The following is a 10,267-nucleotide window of genomic DNA, read 5'->3' on the forward strand; positions in this document are numbered from 1 at the left end:
ACAAAAATGAGATTGCTATTTCATACCACCGAGCCAGCTTTATTTTGTTCTCTGTGTATTGACGCCTAGCCAACGTTTCCGCTCCGCCATTCAAGGCTTTATGCTTCATTTCCTGTAACCACGGTAATGAAACGCTCTCACCCGTATCTTACTATTTACCTCGCCTGTCCATAGTCACAAGCATGGCAGGACTCATTTCCCGTCCGCCACCCCTGGCACACCTGGAACACACTCTGAAACAGCGTGACGGAGACCTAATCAGATTGGTGGTGGGAGTTCAGACATGTTAATGAAACGCATGTGAAGTGTCTTGCATCTTTGCACCCAAAGTTCTACTTTTCTATTCTTTACGCTCTTCACACAATTTTGTAATTTGCACACAAATTGTTTGCTTGAACATGTCCAAGTTCACATTGTTAAATTGTCGACGATATGAATAACATAACTACACCGTCGTCGGTGAAATAACGGTAAACACCAATAAATGATGGCTTCAAATTTGAATCAATTGAAGGGTTCTAATTGGCCGCAGCATGGGCCGGCCAATCAAAACCCTTCAACCCGCATAATTACAAAGACTGTTCCAACTCATCAACCTCCTGGAGTGCTCGGCTATTGTATGATCGCTGTCTTAGGCGCGCCGTAATTAACGTACAGTCGACGGCTATAAGCTGCGCCATCACCAGGGGGTATTGAAGGTGGGGGGGCTCCGGGTTCACACATTAAACCAGCAAACCGCTCGGCGTGCTTCAACACACACACACACCAACTGGGACTGGTGGGTTGGGTCACTTAATCAAGCGGCATTGACGTGTGAGATGCTCCCTAAATTGACTCCCGCTAGAGATGACGAGACTGGTTAATATTCCGAGCGGTTTCTATAAGAGGGCGGGGTGAAGCCTCAGCCTGGGTACTGGCCCCCAGGATCCCTGTGCGTTGGAAATGAGGCGCGTCGAGGGGCCACGAGGGGCCACGAGGGTGCCCGGGGGGGGGGAGGGCAGAGGTTCACTGTAGTGGGACTTTTTGGTGGGCAGATGATTAATGCAGGATTTGAGAAGCACACACACACACACACACACACAGACACACACACACACACACACACACACACACACACACACACACACACACACACACACACACACACACACACACACACACACACACACACACACACACACACACACACACACACACACACACACACACACACACACCACGCCATCGTGAGCGTGCCCAGTTCATTTAGGCCCGATACCTTTTTATTGATTAATTCATGACCACGATTAAATTTGCACAAGTTGCCAATTGTCCTTCACAACTTCTGACCGTAGGGGGTGGGTGGGTGGGTGGGTGGGTGGGGGGTTGGGGATGCGCTGCCCTTGCGGTGATGATGGGTGCAGGGTGCCGAAGGGTTTAGAGGACGGATATCATCCCAGGGAGTCACTTACTCCATACTCCATGCACTGCAATGCGTTGGGTTTGGGTTTGGGCCCTCCCTACCCTCGGCGAGAGACTGCTTCAATATGGATGATATGTTAATGCGTCAGTAATAGCAGGTCGCAGGGGATGGGAGGCACACATATGGTGGACTGTCAATTAAGCATCAATCAAGCATCAATCAAGCGTCAATCAATTAGCGTTTCATCAATGTGCATGGTCTGAATTATGTTGTGTCATTAAAACTGCCAGTGTGTATTACCTTGGACCAGGGGACGTAGAAAGGACAGATATAAGCAAACATGCACTTCCATATTTCTTTCCCCTGAATAAGCCGTCCAATAAATAATTCTACAATTGGGTGGATAATGCGAAACCTAGTAATGGTACGAATACCCCATAGGAGCAGAATAAATAGTGAATATGTTTTTTGCATAATGCCGCTTTTTCATTAATATAACCATGAGCACGTTTGCGTAATGTGGCAGCATAGAATTACACAGAAAAAAAACATAGTACAATGCTGTGTGTGTGTGTGTGTGTGTGTGTGTGTGTGTGTGTGTGTGTGTGTGTGGGGGCTTTACACCCACCCAAAGTTATACTTTTCAATTTGTTATGCCCTTCACATGATTCCGTTATTTGCATACAATCTATCGCTTTATGTTGACTTCACATTGTGACAATGTCGACAATATGAATAATATAACCGTTATAATAATGACCGTCTTGACCTATGTTGACATTTAAAACACGATGATGAAACTTTCATGAACAGATAGCACACACATCCCCTTTGTCATCCATAATATATCAAAAACGAACCTCCATGGGTGGTTTAATTGGGTCCAGGCTTAGCCACCACCAAACTCAATGTGACTCATAGGAAGTGATGTCACAGGCGCAGGTCATGAAATAAAAGTATAGCAAAGATGTGAATGAATGGAGGAAGAACTTACTGACCAGGCAGTAGAGTAACACAGAACAAACGCATTGAGTCTGTGTTTACCATATGAAATGTGCTATACAATTAAACTTGACTCGACGGTAGAGAAATATTCAACGGTTTTCATATTTGCCGAGCAAATGCAATTTGTGTTCACAGACTACCTGTAGTGGTCAGCTGTGTTTGTGTGCTTTAAGTTCAATTCTCCCACAGTTTCACAGGAATGTAAAAATCAATAACGCTTCAAGACTCGGCCACTTTCCTATTTGTTATGTTTAAGATACACAGCGAAGGTTTAACAGTCACTGACGCTAAATGAAACCCAGGATCGAAGTCAAAGAGGTTTCTTACTTTTTCTCGAACTTCAAAAAAAGATGAAGAAAAATAACGCAGTGCCACAAGGAGTATATTCTCTCTGAACGGTTATTTCAGTGTTTCAGATGAAGACCAAAACAAGGACCCTGCATTAACGACATCATCCATTATAGAAAGTTTTCAGTTTGGGGCCAACAGAACAACAGCACGCAGAGGTCTTCCAGTGGGCTTTAAATGCACCTTAGTCACCTGGCGGACATCTTGGCTCCTTCTTGACTCTAACCACAATTCACCCAGTGGTCATCTTGAATCTAAACTGGAACTGAATGCCGAAGTCCAGATTCAGTTCCCCGACCCGGCGTTTAGATCCAAGATGGCCACTGGGTGAACAAGGTCCATACCAACCTTGCAACCTATAACCTATAACCCTAGGTCATGTGTTTTACATGTCCGCAATGTCCTCCATGTCCGGTCAGCCCTGTCTTCCAGGCAGCTCTTATTGCGTCTCAGTCACCCGGCGGCCATCTTGGCTCAATCTTGACTAAGATGCGGAGGTCCGCATTCAGTCTCCCCAACCGGCGTTTACATCCAAGATGGCCCCAGGGTGAACAAGGCCCATACCATTCTTCCAACCATAACCTATTACCTTCACCCTTGTGTCCAACATGTCCTCCATACCAGCCTTACAACCTTTAACCTTAACCCTGGGTCAAGTGTGCAACATGTCCCCCAGCGCAAACGGTGTAAAAACATATCAATATCCAGGGAACGAACAGCGTTGTTGCCGTGTGTTACCGAGATCTCCATGGATCAATAGAACGGCGTTGCTCCCACACTCAGAGCCACTAACCTACAAACACAGAGACGCAGGAATGAATGGTATCAGCTAACGTGGGCTCTCCTCCCTCTCCATTTCCCCATTATCTTTTCCCCTCCTCTCTCTCCTTTCCAATCTGCTTTGCTGCTCGACCTGCCCAGAGGAGAGGAGAGGAGGGATGGTGTCTTACTGCTGGCCTAGCATCATGGCTCTGCTCCTTCAACCCCTGCCTTTCCTGTCAGCCGGCCCTCTGGCGGGAGTTTAATTCACACACATGCCACCCTTTACACTCTCTTTGCATCGCAAACACATTACCACTATTTCACACTGAGCTTTTGGCACTCCTTCATCCGTCTCCCTCCTCCCCCCCCCCACACCCCCTACCGCTGCCGTTTATTAATCATCCCCTGACCATCTCTCCTCGCAATACCTCTCTAATGTGTCTCTCTCTCTTTCCTTTTCTCTCTGTGTTATTGCCTTCATTCTATTCTTTCTTACTTTTTTCATTGTCTTCCTTCCTTGCCTCTATTTTTTTTGTGCCATTTTGTCTTTATTCCTTCCTTTCTTTCTTTATTAAAATTCTTTCTTCCTTTCTTGCTATCAGTTCACTCTCATCTCTTTCTTTCCGTTTTCATTTTTGCTTCCGTTGATATATCTTTCCTCTCTGTCTTTCTTTCTTTCTTTCTCTCTCTTCTGTCGTTCATCCCTCCTCCCCCCCGTCTTCCCTCCTTCCCTATCTCCTCCTCCCTCTCTTTGCATTCCAGAAACGCGGGGGGGGGGGGGGGGGGGGGGGGGGGGGGGGGGAGCGTGGCTCCACATGACGGCGTTATCCCACTGTAAACAAATGAGTCTGTCGTCCCGCGAACAATCTGCATTCATCACTGCTTATCTGCTCCCCGCGCGCACCGCGATACCGACTCCAGAGTGAATGTGTTTAGTTCCTCGGCCCTTCTGGGTCAAGTTGTGTCAGTGTGAAAAATAGGTGGTGTGCAAGGGTTGTGCATCGTGATGTCACTACGCAATGAGTGCTTCCATTTTGGAAGCATATAGCGGAGGGTTATTTGTCGTTATGGTGTTCTCTGCGTTGTATAGTTATTCATCGTGAAACTATTCGTTATTATCAAGTGATATTTGTCTGATAAGAAGATTTTGATTAGCTTAGGTTACGATAGATGTACGTTTCTATAAAAGTTTACAAGATTACAACTCTATCTTCACAAGAATGTGTATAATCGAAAACTAATAATCCCATGATGCATTCTGTTGTACAAGTTCTATAGGCTAGGGGATTTCGTTTTTGTTCGGTCTTTCACAGAGCTGTTTTTAAATCAAGCGGTTGGGGCATGTGGTGCGGAATAGCCTGCTTTGATTGTGTGGCATTATGCACTGTGGTTTTATTATCACTTGCCCAGGGTACGTTTTTCTGAGCATGCGGGCACTTTCCTTCTGCAATGCCCTACTTTAAATTCATACATTTCACGCATTTTACGGAACCAGAGTCGGACAGAAAGGCCAGCAGCCCGAGTGTTTGAGTTGTTCATGTGTTTATCACAGCCGGGTCGTTAATGTTGGTTATTGTGCTGTTGGTCTGGGGATATCAGTGGGTGGTTTTGCTCCTATTTTTACTGCGTTGTTGTGAGATAAAGGATTGGATATTTGGTGTGCATGTGCGATAATAACTGACTGGAATCTTTTCTTATTATTCAACTATTTGTATTCAATAAGTTAAATGCTTTTATTGACTTTCTGCTGTTTGATAGCTAGAGAACAAACAATGGAAGACTCACAGAGCAGCAGTAACACGGTTGAGTTTGCTGCAATGGATTATTATTTCCTCTATGCTTTTGACCATCAAGGCTGCTTAGCAACATCAGGCGGAAGTGTGGAAGATTGGGTCGAAATGTAATGTCCAGTGAAGCATGGGGTGATACGTGCAGATTCTTCTTCAGCTCCTTTCTCAAATGGAAAGAACAAAAGTAAAAGAATTGTTTCATGGAGAGAGAGAGAGAGAGAGAGAGAGAGAGAGGAGAGAGAGAGAGAGAGAGAGAGAGAGAGAGGAGAGAGAGAGAGAGAGAGAGAGAGAGAGAGAGAGAGAGAGAGAGAGAGAGAGAGAGAGAGAGAGAGAGAGAGACCTTTATTAATTCCAAGGGGGGGAAGTTGGCTGGTAGAGCAGCAAGAAGTAAGATGGCTTAAATAGAGATGTGAGAAAAAAAAGTGCCAATATGATAACACGTAGAAAACAAAAAGACAAATAGGAAACATATGATACAGTCATAAACAATAAACACACAACAAACAAACAAACGTACATGTGTGATGAGTGCAAACATTCACGGTATAAAAGTGTCAAAACAAGAATCCAGGGGAGGGAGAGGTTAGTATCGTTCCGGGGATACCACGATATATCTGTAGATTCACTGACATAATCTGAATCAGATGAGTTGTTAAATTTCAGAATCATTGTGCATCCAGAATCGTGCCGTGTTCCAATACCCGTACTGTCCGCACTTACTAGCCAAAAATTGAGTACACAGTACGTTCCAATTCAGATCCGGCGAAAAGAAGTATACTTCAAGGACCCGGAATGCCGTACTCAAAACGGGCTAATCGTGAAGTGTGGATCGAAGGACACTCCCCGTACTCAACGGCAGCCATCTTAGCTACGTAGCGGAAGAGGCGGAGCCAGGCTGAGCCAAAGTCGGCGCATTTTCCACATAGCCTGCATTAATAGTCATTTTGTAGTTCTTATAGTTTTTATAGCTGCTAGGCGTAAAGAGTTCAAAGCGGGATGTTTATTGCGGGGGAGGAGCCACGGCGGCAGTCGTGATCGTCATTTCCGGTAAGTGCACCACAGAGTACTCGATTTGGAACAGCACTCACATTAAAAAAAATTAGCGTACTCAAGTGAGTACGGATAGTGCAGATAGTGTACTTCCTTTAAGTATACTCATGGAAGTACGGGTATTGGAACACGGCCTTGGTGTTCGCTTGGTTAGCATTAGCTCTGCGATAGCCGCTTTCATTGACTTGCAGAGGTACGGTTGCCTAGCTCACAACCCACGCGTTTTGAACAGTCGCTGATTCCAACCAGTGCCGGTGTCCACAGTATCATTAGTATAAACAAGATAGTAGTCTACAAGCACGGATAATTCAGCACTATTTCCGGCGCTGTGATTATCAGGTCGCCTGTGACGCGCCGCTGAAAGGTTACCCTCCGCGCTACTCAGACGCAAGCTGCTGATAGGATAATTGCGATAGCGTCGCGTCGCGGGTTAGCCTCATGATAACCGAGTCAACGGAAGCGGCTAACAGAAAGCAAACGCCAACTCACCCAGCTCTGCGTCGGGGGGAAACACAGTGATGACAACTTCTTGAAAAACGATTTACAGAAGATTCAGCGCATACCTTTAAACAATCCCAAAACAAGCAAATTAAACCAAACAAAAACCAACACAAATGTAGAAGCTTCCTAAGTGTTGCGGTACTGTAATCCTTCTCGGATCAGGCCTCTGGAATGCTAGGAACACCGCTTGGAGTGGGTTGAGGGGACCGGTTTGATATGTAGGAGGAGGGTTCTGGTAAGGAGCTGAGTGATGGCCGCTGGTACCAAGGTCATGGTCCAGGGACCACACACACACACACACACACACACACACACACACACACACACACACACACACACACACACACACACACACACACACACACCACTCAAACACACATGCCTGTACTCAGACACACAAGCATCCACACACACCTGCTGCTGCTGGTGGTAAGCTGTGGGCAGTATGCTATCCCTCACCAGCGTCACAGGGCTCTGACCCACTCCGCTCCACCATTGCAAAGCTCCCAGCCATCCACTCAGTCACGGCCCGGACAGGGCCCCGGGCCCCCAGGTGCTCGGGGGGGGGGGGGGTCTCAGTCAGACACAGTCGGTCCCCCGCGGATCCAGCTGTGGTAGGCTGAGCGAGAGAGAGAGAGAGTCTACCGCAACACAATCTTCCGTTCCCACACTTCCCTCACGAACTGTGTACGCTAGCGAACAACAGTCAGCCCCCGGAGCGGGGGGAAACAGGAAGAACACGACGGGAAGAACAACGACCACATGTTTCACGACAAAGAATTAGACAACGCGGCATCCCAAACGTGTAACGATAAATAAATTAAAAAATACATTGCTTTTATTGGGAGTCCCTCCCCCCATCTCGTGCCGACAGCGCACATTCGGAGCCCCCATTCCCTCCCCCGTTCCCGGCGTTCCTTCAGGAGATAAGTTACATGTGCAGTGCGGGTGTGTAGACAAAGTCACAGAGTCACGGTGATTGACGGCGTGGTTAATTTGACTCGCACAGGAGGACGACGATAAATAAGAGTCGCGAGGCGGCGGCAACATGTGGCACGGCGAACACGTGTGGATCCCTTTGTCACGGCGTTTGATGAGACAGATTTGTGTCAGTGGCAGTCGCGGGCGTCTGTGATCCACGAAGGGAGAGCGACTCAGAGGGAGGGGATGTGAACGATGAATGGGAATGAGCAGGAGGTAATTTGTTGGGATAGATGGGCGCACACACAGACACACCCTTGGGTTTTTTCTACAGGAAAGGAGAATAAAGCCACGAATACCCCCTCATCACGGGGTTGGGCTAATCCATTTTTCATCTCCTCCCTTCCTCCCCCTTCTGCTTGCAACTGCATTAAACATCACTTCCTTGAAGTACAAGACGGGAGTTAATATAAAAGTGTGCCAGCGCGGCCATGGCTTCTCTTCGTGTGGCTCCTGCATTATTTACTCTGATTTGGGGGCGTTTGTGTTCAGAGAGAGAGAGAGGCTGTCGCCATGACGCTATTCCCAGGGTCTCTGTGTAGCCACCAGCTGGAGGGAGAGAGAGCTAATGAGCATTGAGCAGCCCTACCCGATGTCCTTCTGCGCTAATGCGATGGATTGAACCAATTATATATTTTGGGATTCAAACTTGTCTGGTTGTTTAAAGTGTAAACGAAAAAAATGGGTTTTGCTTGCCTAATTAACCTTCTTCATCGCTTGGACACAGAAAAAGTAATTATAAAGTTCTTGGTTTTCTCTTTGGTCCAATACTGTATCAGTTGGCTGACACGGCCCTAGGCCAACAGTAATCCATTAAGCGCCTACGATAGTTAGTATTTAGGGTAATTGCTGTTTATGTAATCCCAAATGACAATATATATTATGATGGTATTTCAAGTCTTGTACTCAGAGCTCTTCCTTAAGTGATAGGGACTATTCTCCTTTCAATTCATTATTAATGGTGGGAGCCATTAGGACTCTGGGACATTTCAATTACACCCATATATTACGCTATTCTGGGAGGAACCGCCTCTACGTTTCATTTGATTCAATATAATTACTGTGAAATTAATTTTAATTGTAATATCCAAACCTAAAATACATTGACGCATATTCCATGTCTCGGGCACAAGTTCTCGTCCGAAAGAAATATCGGAGTCTGACTCTATTTGGCTAAACTAGGCAAATGGCCTCCATTTTGGAGCAGATAACTTGTTTATCTAAAGCCATGAAGGCTGTAAATGTTCCATTAACCCACTTTGTAGCAGCGAGTCGCCTAAGAGAATTTATCCCATTTCTATTCAATTCACCTAATTTACGGACCATAGAGAACAAATTTGAATTAAAATGGAACGACTTCGTAATCCTCAATTTCATCCAGCGACTAAATATTTAGGGGGTTATTGTAATTGCCGGTTGCCGTCAAAGATTAGCATGCAGCTACCACTAAAGCCCCTTTTAGCAATTAGCCATATTCATTACTTTTTCACAATTTCTAGATGCAAGTGATAGTCAGAATGTCCTCAAATTCTTGATGCGGCCGCTTAATGAAACAATCAAATATTTATTAAATAAATATATTAAATATTTATTTATTTTATAAACTTTTTTTCAAAATATCCTCACATAGGCCTATAGTACACCATAACACTATAAAAATGCCAACTATGACACACAAATATTTTATTCATGAAGTATAATATTTATACTTTATTTAGCCTCATGTCTGTAAAGTAAAAGACATAATTTATTCAGACAAAGTCTCATCAAAGAGACACTGAAGAGTACCAAGCTATTATCTTGGAGTGCAGTTAAAAATACATTCCAATACAAGTGCACGAAATGAGTTAATTAAATTTGTTAAAAACCCAATGAGTACAATTTCAACTTGTTATTGTAGTAGTCAATGGTGATTGATAGTGATTTAAATAATGTTATCAATAAAATGTAACCCTATATAGTCTATAAACATGAAATGGTGGCTAGTCCGTATATATCTCTGTGTACAAGAATCGCCCTATCGACAATACAGAAACCCCTCCCACTCACGCCACCTAGCTAGCCCAGCTACGCCAGCTCAGGTCATACAGTTGCACAGACACTTTCGAAAATATCACTGCTATTGAGTATTCTGTTAATCTGATTTTCTCCCATCTTCTTGGCAGGTGCTCAATCTTACGCATTGCGACTTTAAGTTCAATCAAATGTTACTTTTATGAATGTCAGCTCATTCAGGCATTGTTTAGGGTCATTGAACCACATTAACCTTGGTTTCTTATTTTTCTACTTGTTGTATTTTTTGTCACCATACATCCTGTGATATTACATAGATCCTGTCCTGGTATAAGCACAAGTGCTTATAGGTCCAACTGATCTCTCTCTCTCTCTCTCTCTCTCTCTCTCTCTCTCTCTCTCTTTCTCTCTTTCT

This window comes from Gadus macrocephalus, chromosome 21 (assembly GCF_031168955.1).
Source record: "Gadus macrocephalus chromosome 21, ASM3116895v1".
Taxonomy (NCBI): domain Eukaryota; kingdom Metazoa; phylum Chordata; class Actinopteri; order Gadiformes; family Gadidae; genus Gadus; species Gadus macrocephalus.